The following is a 10,187-nucleotide window of genomic DNA, read 5'->3' as shown; positions in this document are numbered from 1 at the left end:
ATCGGGCCACAGCATCACCTGCTGCACGAACACAGCCTTGCTCACAAATGGAATTTTCTCTGAAGCAGTACCTCCCAAGTTTTACCTTATTACACAAAAACAGTGCCCAGTGCTGGCTTGGACAAGAAATACAAGATCTTAATACTGCCCTCTAGGGGCTTTTCACCCAGCTGAGGAAATAAAACCTCAGGCCGAAAAAAGCAAGGGTCATTATGGGCTGGGAAAATTGGGAGATTCTTCTTAGAACCTGGGAGAAGAAAAATAGCTATTAAACAAAGGGAACTAACAGAAGATGGTCTCCTGAGAGTTGGAGTGGCTCCCTGGTTACAGGGGATGGAAACAGAAATAAGATGCCTGCGTGCCTCTCTTGGCTTCATTTTGAGAACACTCTCAGAAGCTGAAGATTTCTTAACCTAGATTTTTAAAAGATGTATTGAGATAAAAATCCATGTTTAGAAGCTGAAATAAAAAACAATTATTGGGAGTACTTTACTTATTATAACTAATAATCAGTAGAAAACCTGTTATCTACTGTGTTTTGTTTTGTTTCATTTTGAATGCTTTCAACAAAAAGGCCACCACTGCTGATGGACAGGTTAAAACACCTAAAGATATTCAGTGACTCCAGCCCCCCTTTCTCCTCCAAAAAGGCCTTTCCTCCTGACACAGAACTCTTCAATATTTTTATTCTTCTCCATATAAAGTCTGTTTGTGTTCCCTCATATAGACAAATTTTGGGGGGAAACACCACTTTATAATCATGAGTGAGATATTTGAAAAACAAATATTTGCTTTTCTATTTTAAAAACGATGTTTGAGGGGTGTCTGAGTGGCTCTGTCAGTTGGGTGTCCGACTCTTGATTGTGGGCTCAGGTCATGATCTCAGGGTTGTGAGACTGAGCACTCAGGCTTAAGATTCTCTCTCTCCCTTTCCCTCTGCCCCTCCCCACCTCTCTCCCTCTAAAAATAAGTAAATGTTTGAAACTTTAAGACTAATTTAATGATCTAAGATACTAAAGGAGAAAAATGTGGGGTTGTTGACATTTAAATGTATATGAAGGTTATATAGAAAGACAATAATAATAGTTCAATGGAACCTCTTTTTAATTTGATATTTAGGATTATTTTTTCAGTGGAGTGGTAATTGAGGAGTGAACAACTTTCTGGAAGTGTTATTCCAGGGCATCATTAGCAGAAGAGATTACTCCTTTCAGCTTTGGAAATGAACCATGATAAACTCTTTGTTTATACAAATACGAGCGACGTAACCACTTTTGTTCAGGAAGAAAACTATTAGGCTAGCTTAAATCTCAATTTAAGCCCCAGAGGTTGAGAGACAATGTATATCTGTTAATAAATACATCAGGCATGTCACCACTCAGGGAGCATTTTGGAAGAGCAATAGTTTCCTGGGAAGGATATTAAGACTAGAACGCTGGTGTAGCGCACATGAAGATATACAAGCTTAAATACCCAAGATTTGGGGGAAATAAATGGAAAGCTATTGTGATTGCAGTGTGCTTGCAGAAAGGTGAGAAAGATGATGGTTTCCCTCCTTGGAATTAATGATGTCAAAAGGGTGGGAGCTCATCTTGGGCTATTGTTAAGCCCTCCTGACCCAGCAGCCTGAAGAATCCCTGTGAAGAACAGAAAAAGAAGTAGCTAAGGAGCATTGTCATGTAAGCACTACACGCTCTTTGCACTGGATAGGCAACCGAGCTGCATGACCTCCTACCAATTCCTCCCCATTCCCGCCCTCTTGTATGCTCTCCCTGAACAGCAGGGGCTGGAAGACTGAGAACTACATTTCCCATAAGCCTGGACAGGTGGAATCTGGGCTAGGTTCCACCATGCTAGGTTCTCCCATTTATGGGAGATTTCGTTTTGTAGGGGGTCTTTCCACTTGCCCTGAAAATTGCTAGCCTTGGCTTTTGCAGCATGGTGACCTTTAGCAGTGATTTCCTGGGGTTTTTGCAACTTCATGATGAAGATTTTGTAAGCACACAATTTCCTTTGGCAAACCACTCCCTACTTTAAATACCTAGAGGGCTTTCTGTTTGATGTCTAAATTTAGAGCCCTGGATCTCCTTAAATTCATTTAACCCTGGGAAAGATTACATTTTGGGGAGCAGAGCCTTAGATTTGTATTCTCTCATTCCAAAGTAGTGAAACATGAAGAATGAAACATCTGCAAGAAATTTATTGGGCAGATAGGAAAAAAAAGAGAAAGTGAAAGAAATCACTCAGCAGGAAATAATCAAAAATTTAGGAATCAGAAATAGGAAAGACATGCGTAAGCCCAGAAATGAAGAAGACAAGAAAAATTATTGAAAACTTTTAAAAATAATCAGGCTATTAAAAAAGAATCAATAAAAGTTAATAAATAATGTATCAAAAGAGAATAAAATGGAAAATGGAAAAAAGGAATGTGGCCCCAGAAACTGCAGGAGGATTTGTGAAGAAAAAAAAAGAACATACCAAGAGACTCGCCCTCCAAAGAAACAGCTGCAGACACAAAAAACAAATACCCCCCTGGCCATTTTGAATAGCATCTTAATAGATATCCATACAGTTTTATCAACATCAAAGTGAATTGGGATTTAATAGTTCTTTATCAAAAGTTATTGTAAGTATTAGACAATGAAGGGACTTTTCCAGACAATTTTAACTTCCTATTCAGTGTAGAAATCCCTCACGTAACTGTTCTGACAGGTAGTGCCAGACTTTTCTTTAGCATTTCCACTGACGGGAATTCCTTTCGACTCAAAACAACCTATCTCGTGTCTCCAACTTGGGTATCACTCCCCTCCTTTTCCTTCCCCTCTCTCCTCCCTAACCTTCTGCCCCACTCTTCCCTCCTTCTCTGTCCTTCCTCCACCTCCTCCTCCCTCCTCCTTCTCCTTCTCTCTCTCTCCACAGTTCCTTACACACCTCTCCAACTAGAGGGTTCCGCATGGATGCTTTAATGATGCATCATGACAAAGATGGTTAAAAGAGAACAGAGATGAAGAGCAGGGAAGTAGGTAAGAATGAGAGAATTATGTGGAGGAACTCAGATGAAAATAGTTTCACTTGATAATAAAGCATTTGGGGCAGCCATGAAGCTTTGGGTAGAAAGAGAAAATCTATACCAATTCCTTCTCTAAGCATCTGTCTTCATGAATCTTTTTCTACTCTAAGATATGAAAGGAGTATGGCACTTATATAAGAAAACAATCTGGACAGAACATCTTAGAGTGTTCAGATGAATTAGCCATGTGATAACCTTGGGTAGAGAGAGGAAGGACTCGGCCATGGTCCTGGATTAAAAGTTTGCTTAGTCTAATAGGGACCATGAGCTTTTCTTCCCCTGAAATGATAACTGTTCATGCTGCTTTAGGAGAATAAGATAGCATAAGTAATTCACCTAGGATTTCACCTGGAAGTGGGAAATTTGTTTGGGATTTGGACTGACCATAAGCAACTGAGTGTTAGAAGCCTTAAGTTCAACAAAAAATTCCTGGTAATATAGAACTTTTCTGAGAGTCTCAAAATATTTATTATCTTTTTTTTTCAGTATAAACATACATAATGAGGGTCTAAGAAGCCCTCTCGTGTCTGGGATATGATGTCACGGGTGATTCCTTAGAGGCTCAACCACTCTCAAACTGATGGTCCAGGGGTACAGATCTCAACCTCAGAACCCCTGGGCTCTCTTGCTACCCTCACAAGTAGTGAGGGATCTCTTCCCATCCCATCTTCCTTCCTTCCCAGAACTTCTCTCCTTGGTGACTCCAGAGGACAGCCTGGAACAAGAAGAAAATTGATTATACCGCTGACCCAGCAGACTGCAACTCCCATTTTGGACAGCAGAACAATGAAAGAGATGCAGATTATAAAATTTTCTATACATCTTTAAACACTCAGAAAAATCCTGTCAGGACAGGACTATATATATGATTCTTGACCCATTGTCTGGGAAATACTTGTCACAAGAGATGACTGTTTCTCAAGTTAAATATATAAAAAATGTTTTAAGCTTGAAAGATTTGTCCCTCAGTGACCAACCTCTTCTTGTGCTTTGGCTTGATTCTCAAAATATCTGTGCAGAAATCCCACTGAATAATAAAGCTATATAATGTTATCAGTATATAACAGTTATATCATTATATAATAATTGTTATAATAATTATATAATGGGATATGTTACATGAGCTGTAAAAGTCAATCCTCACCAAATAGTCCACAACTTTCACTTTACATAGCAGAGAGAAAACAAAAGTTTAACATGTAACATTCAAAGAGAGGGAGTGATATTGTGGACACGAAGAACTCAATGATGTCTAGGTTGAAGGACCAAAAAACCAAGAATCCAGTGTGTTATCTCTCTGTAATTTCACAAGGGAGTCACAGAAGAGCACAAAGGAGGGAAGAGCTAACCTTACCTGGAGAGGCAAGTACACAATTTGCAGGAATTATGGTCACCTGGTGGTCAGAATGTTCCGCAGAACAATGGGCTTTCAGTCTCCTCAGACTGTTTGTATGATTCTATCCCGACAAAGTCCTTCTGCACTTATCTCTATCACAAAAGCAACTTTATAACAAGTGCCTGGAGAAGAGTCACCTAATTTTTTCATGGGCATGAAAACATGGTAGCTTTGTCACTGAATCACTTGAGAGAGAACCCTGATAAGAGGAGAGACATCATAAGTATAGATGAGAAAAGAGAAGCTTTTCCACCTACAGGAGACCCTAGATTACGAAGTTAATGAGGGCTCAGGACCAAACTTCTACTTGAAAAATGTTCTCCCTAGAGAGAAGACAGAATTCTTAAGCTAAACAGAATGTGAGGGGGCTGCCTCACTGAGACTAGGTTTGAGCGTGGAGTTTTCAGCCATCTAGCACATGGACCATGGAAGTAACTAGAACCGCCCGCCTTATGGACATAATAAGCCCAGAGGTGAAGAGCAAGGGATACTCACCTGGCCTTCCCAGATGGTCCATCTTTATCTCATCTTCTTTATCCTTACGCACAGCACCATGCAGAGAATACTTGCATCTAAGCAAGACTAAGACAAAGCATGGCGAGTCAGAGACCATCATCTGAAAATTCCTTCACATATCCCCAGGTTCCCCAGGATTTCCTATATCCTTATACCTGGCCTTATGTCAACTCGGGCAGGGCCCTAGATACCTCCTCATGCTCCACAGATGCACCACAAATGGGCTGGCTAGTCCAGTCCTGACCTATGTCCCTCAGGCACTTCCATTATATAAAAGATTATTATTTCTAAAACCTTTAGCCCTGGGTCTTAATGACCTTGAAGATCAGCGAAGAACAGACGTTGTTTCCATGTTCCCCACCTTATAATGTATACCTTCTCCTCCCTCCATACACACTCTCTCATACATCTCATTCCCCTGTGCCCTAAGGCCCCCCCCCCCAGGTACTTACATTTCTTTATATGTTGGTCTATCTCAAGTAAAAAGGGAGAGAACATGACAAAGAGAAAAAATACAAAAAGCATAGCAAACAGGGCATAGAGCCAAGGAACACCATTTGGGAATAAACTGGCTCCTGGTCCAACCTCTGCCATTGAGATCTGAGAGAGTACATGGAATTCCCTGCCCCAGCTCTCTCACCTCCTAGGTGATCAGGGTGATGAAGTCACAGCTTAGGGCACAATAGGAGTGATGAGGATTGGATAAGGATTGGCCAAGCCTCATTCTGTATAGAAACCAGGACTCTCGGGGAGTTTCACTTCTATTGCAGCTCTACTGAACCAAAAATACTAGACTATCAGGCAAGACCACCAGGAAGGTAGATTGCTACCCAGATACTCAGAATGTGTGGTTCACTGCATGGGAACGATATCCATTCACAAAATAAAGGAACTGCTTCTCCAGACTTCACAGCCCTAGAGTTAGTCTTTGTCAGCAGAATGATGTCTAAGTCGGAAGACCACATTTTCCTGAGGAGAGATTTCAGATCCTTCCCTAGAAGCTCTGAAATACCCCGTCTTTGTGAGCTCATCATGACAGGACTGTGTGTCACACAGATCATGGGAACCTCTCCCCAGTTGTGTCAATGGGGAGGGAAGAGTTTATCTTCTAAGATGAGGGTTATAGTCTCCTAAATTAAATATAATATCAGGCAGCAGAGTTTCTCCGGATATCACTGTTCTTTCAATATCTGCTAATTCCGAAGCTACCACACAAACCCATGGAACATGTTTCAAAGAACTTCGATCAATCAGTTCTCCCCCATTCAAAAGAGGACCTAACAGCAGAAGCTGTCTCATGCTTCAAGTCACTCTCCCCAGAGATTCCCAGCCCCCTGCTACAGGCAACACCCCAACACCCCATCCCGGCACCACTCCCCCCTGCACACAAGGGTCTCAGATCCTGGTCTGAACTCCACCTTCTCTATCTCTAGCATGACCAGTGCACACCCACTGACAAGATGCTGGTGTGCCTCCACAGTCTTTGCCAGCTCCCAAGACTTGTTACAGACCATCTCCAGGAGCCTTCATGCCTAATCTCTATCTGCCATGAGTATGTGCTTCCTCTCAAGGTCCATGAACTCCCTCTTGCTCACCCAGAACAACAGAGAGAAGTCATTGACACCACGACACTGCCTAAGAACAAAAACCGTGGCCAGTGCTGGCTGGAACAAGAAATACGAGGCCTTAGTACTGCCCTCTGGGGGCTTCTCACCCAGCTGAGGAAATAAAACCTCAGGCCAAAAAGGCAAGGGTCATTATGGGCTGGGGAAATTAGGGGATTCTTTAAAGAACATGAGAGAAGAAAAATAGGTATTAAGCAAATGGAACTAACAGGAGATGATCTCCTGAGAGTCAAAATGACTTCCCGGCTTCAAGGAGTATAAAGAGGGAACGAAGATACCTGCAGGCCTTTATTGGCTTCATTTCTGGTTGAGTCTCAGAAACTAAAATTCTTCAACCCAAGCTTGTTTTAACACTTATCAGGATAAAAATTAACGTCTAGAAGCTAAAACAAAAAAAGCGTTGGTACTATTTTACCATTACCATTACGAATAACCCTAAACACTAAAATCTACATGATTATGTTATTTTGTTTCTGTTGATGCCCTCACACAGAAAGGCTCATGAGCCTTTGGACAGCTTTTCTTGTCAGAGACATTTCAGCGTTCGGTGTTCAGTAGGGACAGGCTTTGTTGGCTATCATTCAAGGCTTGTTAGGTGAATTTAATAAGGGCTTCTATGTGAGTTATAACATTCTATAGACCAATGGAGGGAACAATAACATAGCAAAATGATCACACCGGTGGGAAAACAAAATGCTCCCCCCCCCCCCCGTCCCTGAGGAGATGGAGGTTGGCAGCTTTAGAAACATGACCTGGTTGTACAAACCGTACATGTCGGCTGGGGGAGGCAGCACTGCCAGGTGCGAGGAGATGGACTGGGATGAGATAGGCCAGAGCAGAACCCCACCTACCCCCTTTTTTCAGTGGTGTATGTTCCATTCCAAGTGTAGTGCATTTTAACAGATCCAGCTTGCAGCAGGGTAATGGGATCCCAGCAGACTGAGTAGTTCCCCTCACCCGGGGTGTGAAGTAACTCACCCATCCTGGTGGGACATCCTAAGTGCAAATTCCCGGAGATAAGTCCTTTTCCAGGTGTGTGGGAGCATGGTGTTCTTAGCAGCATGGCACATCCATCCTCGGTGGGAGTCAGAGAAGTGGCTGTCTCTCGTGAATTCCATACCTTCACAATGCTAGGTGCCTCAGCCAGGGTCCCCTGTCTGGCATATGGGACAATAGGCCCTACTGGTTGGTCATTTAAATGTACTAAAGCCTGGGACAGTACAACTCTGCTGCTTGTGGGTTATAGGGAATATGAAACCTCCATTTAATTCCTGACATTTGAAATGTGACCCCCAATCACTATCTCCTTGATGAGAGTATCCATGCATGGTACTCAGTTTTTCTAATCTCCTGGTGATGGCAGCTTGCTGTGCATGGCGGTAGGGAAAGTTTGGGTTAGGTCAGACACAGTGTCCACACAAACCAAAGCTTGTTTAGAATCTTCATTCAGCAGGAAGAGGCCAATATAATCAATTTACCAGTCTTTCACCAGCAGGGAACTCTTCTTCTCCGTTTGTAAAATTTTGATTGGGAAAGATATTTGGTGTGATTTGAATCAGCTTAAATTTACTAACACTTATTTGTGATGTATGATCTACTCTGGAAAATGTTCCATGTACCATTGAGAAGAATGTATTTATGCTGTCATTGGATGGAACGTTCTGCATATATTTTTAGGCCCATTTTGTCTAAAGTACAGCTCAAGTCCATTATTTCCTTATTGATTTTTTGTCTGGATAATCTATCCATTGTTCAAATCCCTACTATGATTATATTGTTGTTCCTTCAGACTTAAATATTTAGGTGCTCTAATGTCGGGTGTATATATATTTCTAATTATTATAACCTCTTGATGAGTTGACCCCTTATCATTTATAATGACCTTCTCTGTTTCTTTTTATTTAATTTATTTATTTATTTGACAGCAAGAAAGGGAACACAAGCAGGGGGAGTGGGAGAGGGAGAAGCAGGCTTCCCGCTGAGCAGAGAGCCGGATGCAGGGCTTCATCCCAGGACCCCGGGACCATGACCTGAGCAGAAGGCAGACGCTTAGCGACTGAGCCACCCAGGACCCCCAAAAAAGATTTTTTTTTTTAGAGATTTCATTTATTTGACAGAGAGAGACACAGCAAGAGAGGGAACACAAGCAGCAGGAGTGGGAGAGGGAGAAGCAGGCTTCCTGCCGAACAGAGAGCCCAAGGTGGGGCTTGATCCTGGGACCCTGCGATCATGGCCTGAGCCGAAGGCAGATGCTTAACGAATGAGCCATCCAGGTGTCCCGACCTTTTCTGTTTCTTATTACAGTTTTAGCTAATAGTCTGTTTTGTCTGATATAAGCGTAGCTACCCTACTCTCTTTTGGTTTCCATGTGCATGGAATACCTTTTTTCCATCCCTTCATTTTCAGCCTATATATATAGCCTCAAAACTGAAGTGAGTTTCTTGTAGGTAGTATATAGTTGGGCCTTATTTTTTAATCCATCCAGCCACTCTGCTTGGCTGAGTCTGCTACTGAAACTTTCTATGGAATTCTTCAGTGTAGTCATTGTGTTATAACTTTAGAATTCGTTTGTTCTTAATGGTTTCTATTTCTTTGTTGAACTTTTGTTCATGCATTGTTTTTCTAATTTTGTTTACTTGTTTGTCTGTGTTTTCTTGTGGTTCATGAATTTCTCTAAAAAGCTCTTTCTGAATTCTTTTAACTAGCTGGAATTTAAATAAAAACTTGGAAAAAATGTAAATTAATTCTCTGAATTCTTTGTAAGACAGTTTATAGATCTCCATATCTTTAGTGTCAGTCATTGGAGCTTTATTTATACCCTATAATGCAGGAGCTGCTCTTGTGAGAATTCCTAAAAAAATAGCTTTCATCAACTTTGGGTAATGTTGCTTGTTGATATGAATATCTTTATATAAGTGTTTTGGTAGGTAGAGGAAATCCTGTTATTGCTTTCCCATTATCTCTCATATCAGCTCTATTTATAATAGTCAAACACTAAAAATAACTCAATGTCCAAACCACAGTAGAATAAATAAATTGTGATGTAGTCTCGCATTAGAATATTAAATAGCATTTTTTTTTTTAAGTAGGCTCCACACCCAGCATGGAGCCCAACATGGGGCTTGAACTCACAACCCTGAGCTCAAGACCTGAGCTAAGATCAAGAGTCAGATGCTTGACCAACTAAACCACCCATTTGCCCCTAGAATATTAGATAGCAATTTCAAAGAAATACAGCTACATGTAACACCATACCTGAATCTCACAAGTACACTATTTTGTAAAAGAAGGGAAGCAAAAAAGAATTCTCCCTGTCCAAACAGGTCCAAAACAGGCAAAACTAATCTATGATGAAAAGAGGTCAATATAGTTATAGGCAGGGGAGGCAGGCATGAGAGAACATTTTGTGGCACAGAAAATATTCTTGATCTAGCATACATATATATGGGTATATAGGTATGTAACAATTCTTGAGTTGTATACTTAATATTTGTGGTATTTACTCTACATAAATTTATCACTCTATAAAAAAGTAAAAATTAACTAGTAAATTAACTAGTAAAAAAAAGTAAAATTAACT

Source organism: Eumetopias jubatus, unplaced genomic scaffold (assembly GCF_037043125.1).
Source record: "Eumetopias jubatus isolate StellerSeaLion01/CBP00866 unplaced genomic scaffold, mEumJub1_p1.0 scaffold_8, whole genome shotgun sequence".
In the NCBI taxonomy this organism is placed as follows: Eukaryota; Metazoa; Chordata; class Mammalia; order Carnivora; family Otariidae; genus Eumetopias; species Eumetopias jubatus.
Note: the sequence above shows the minus strand (reverse complement) of the source record.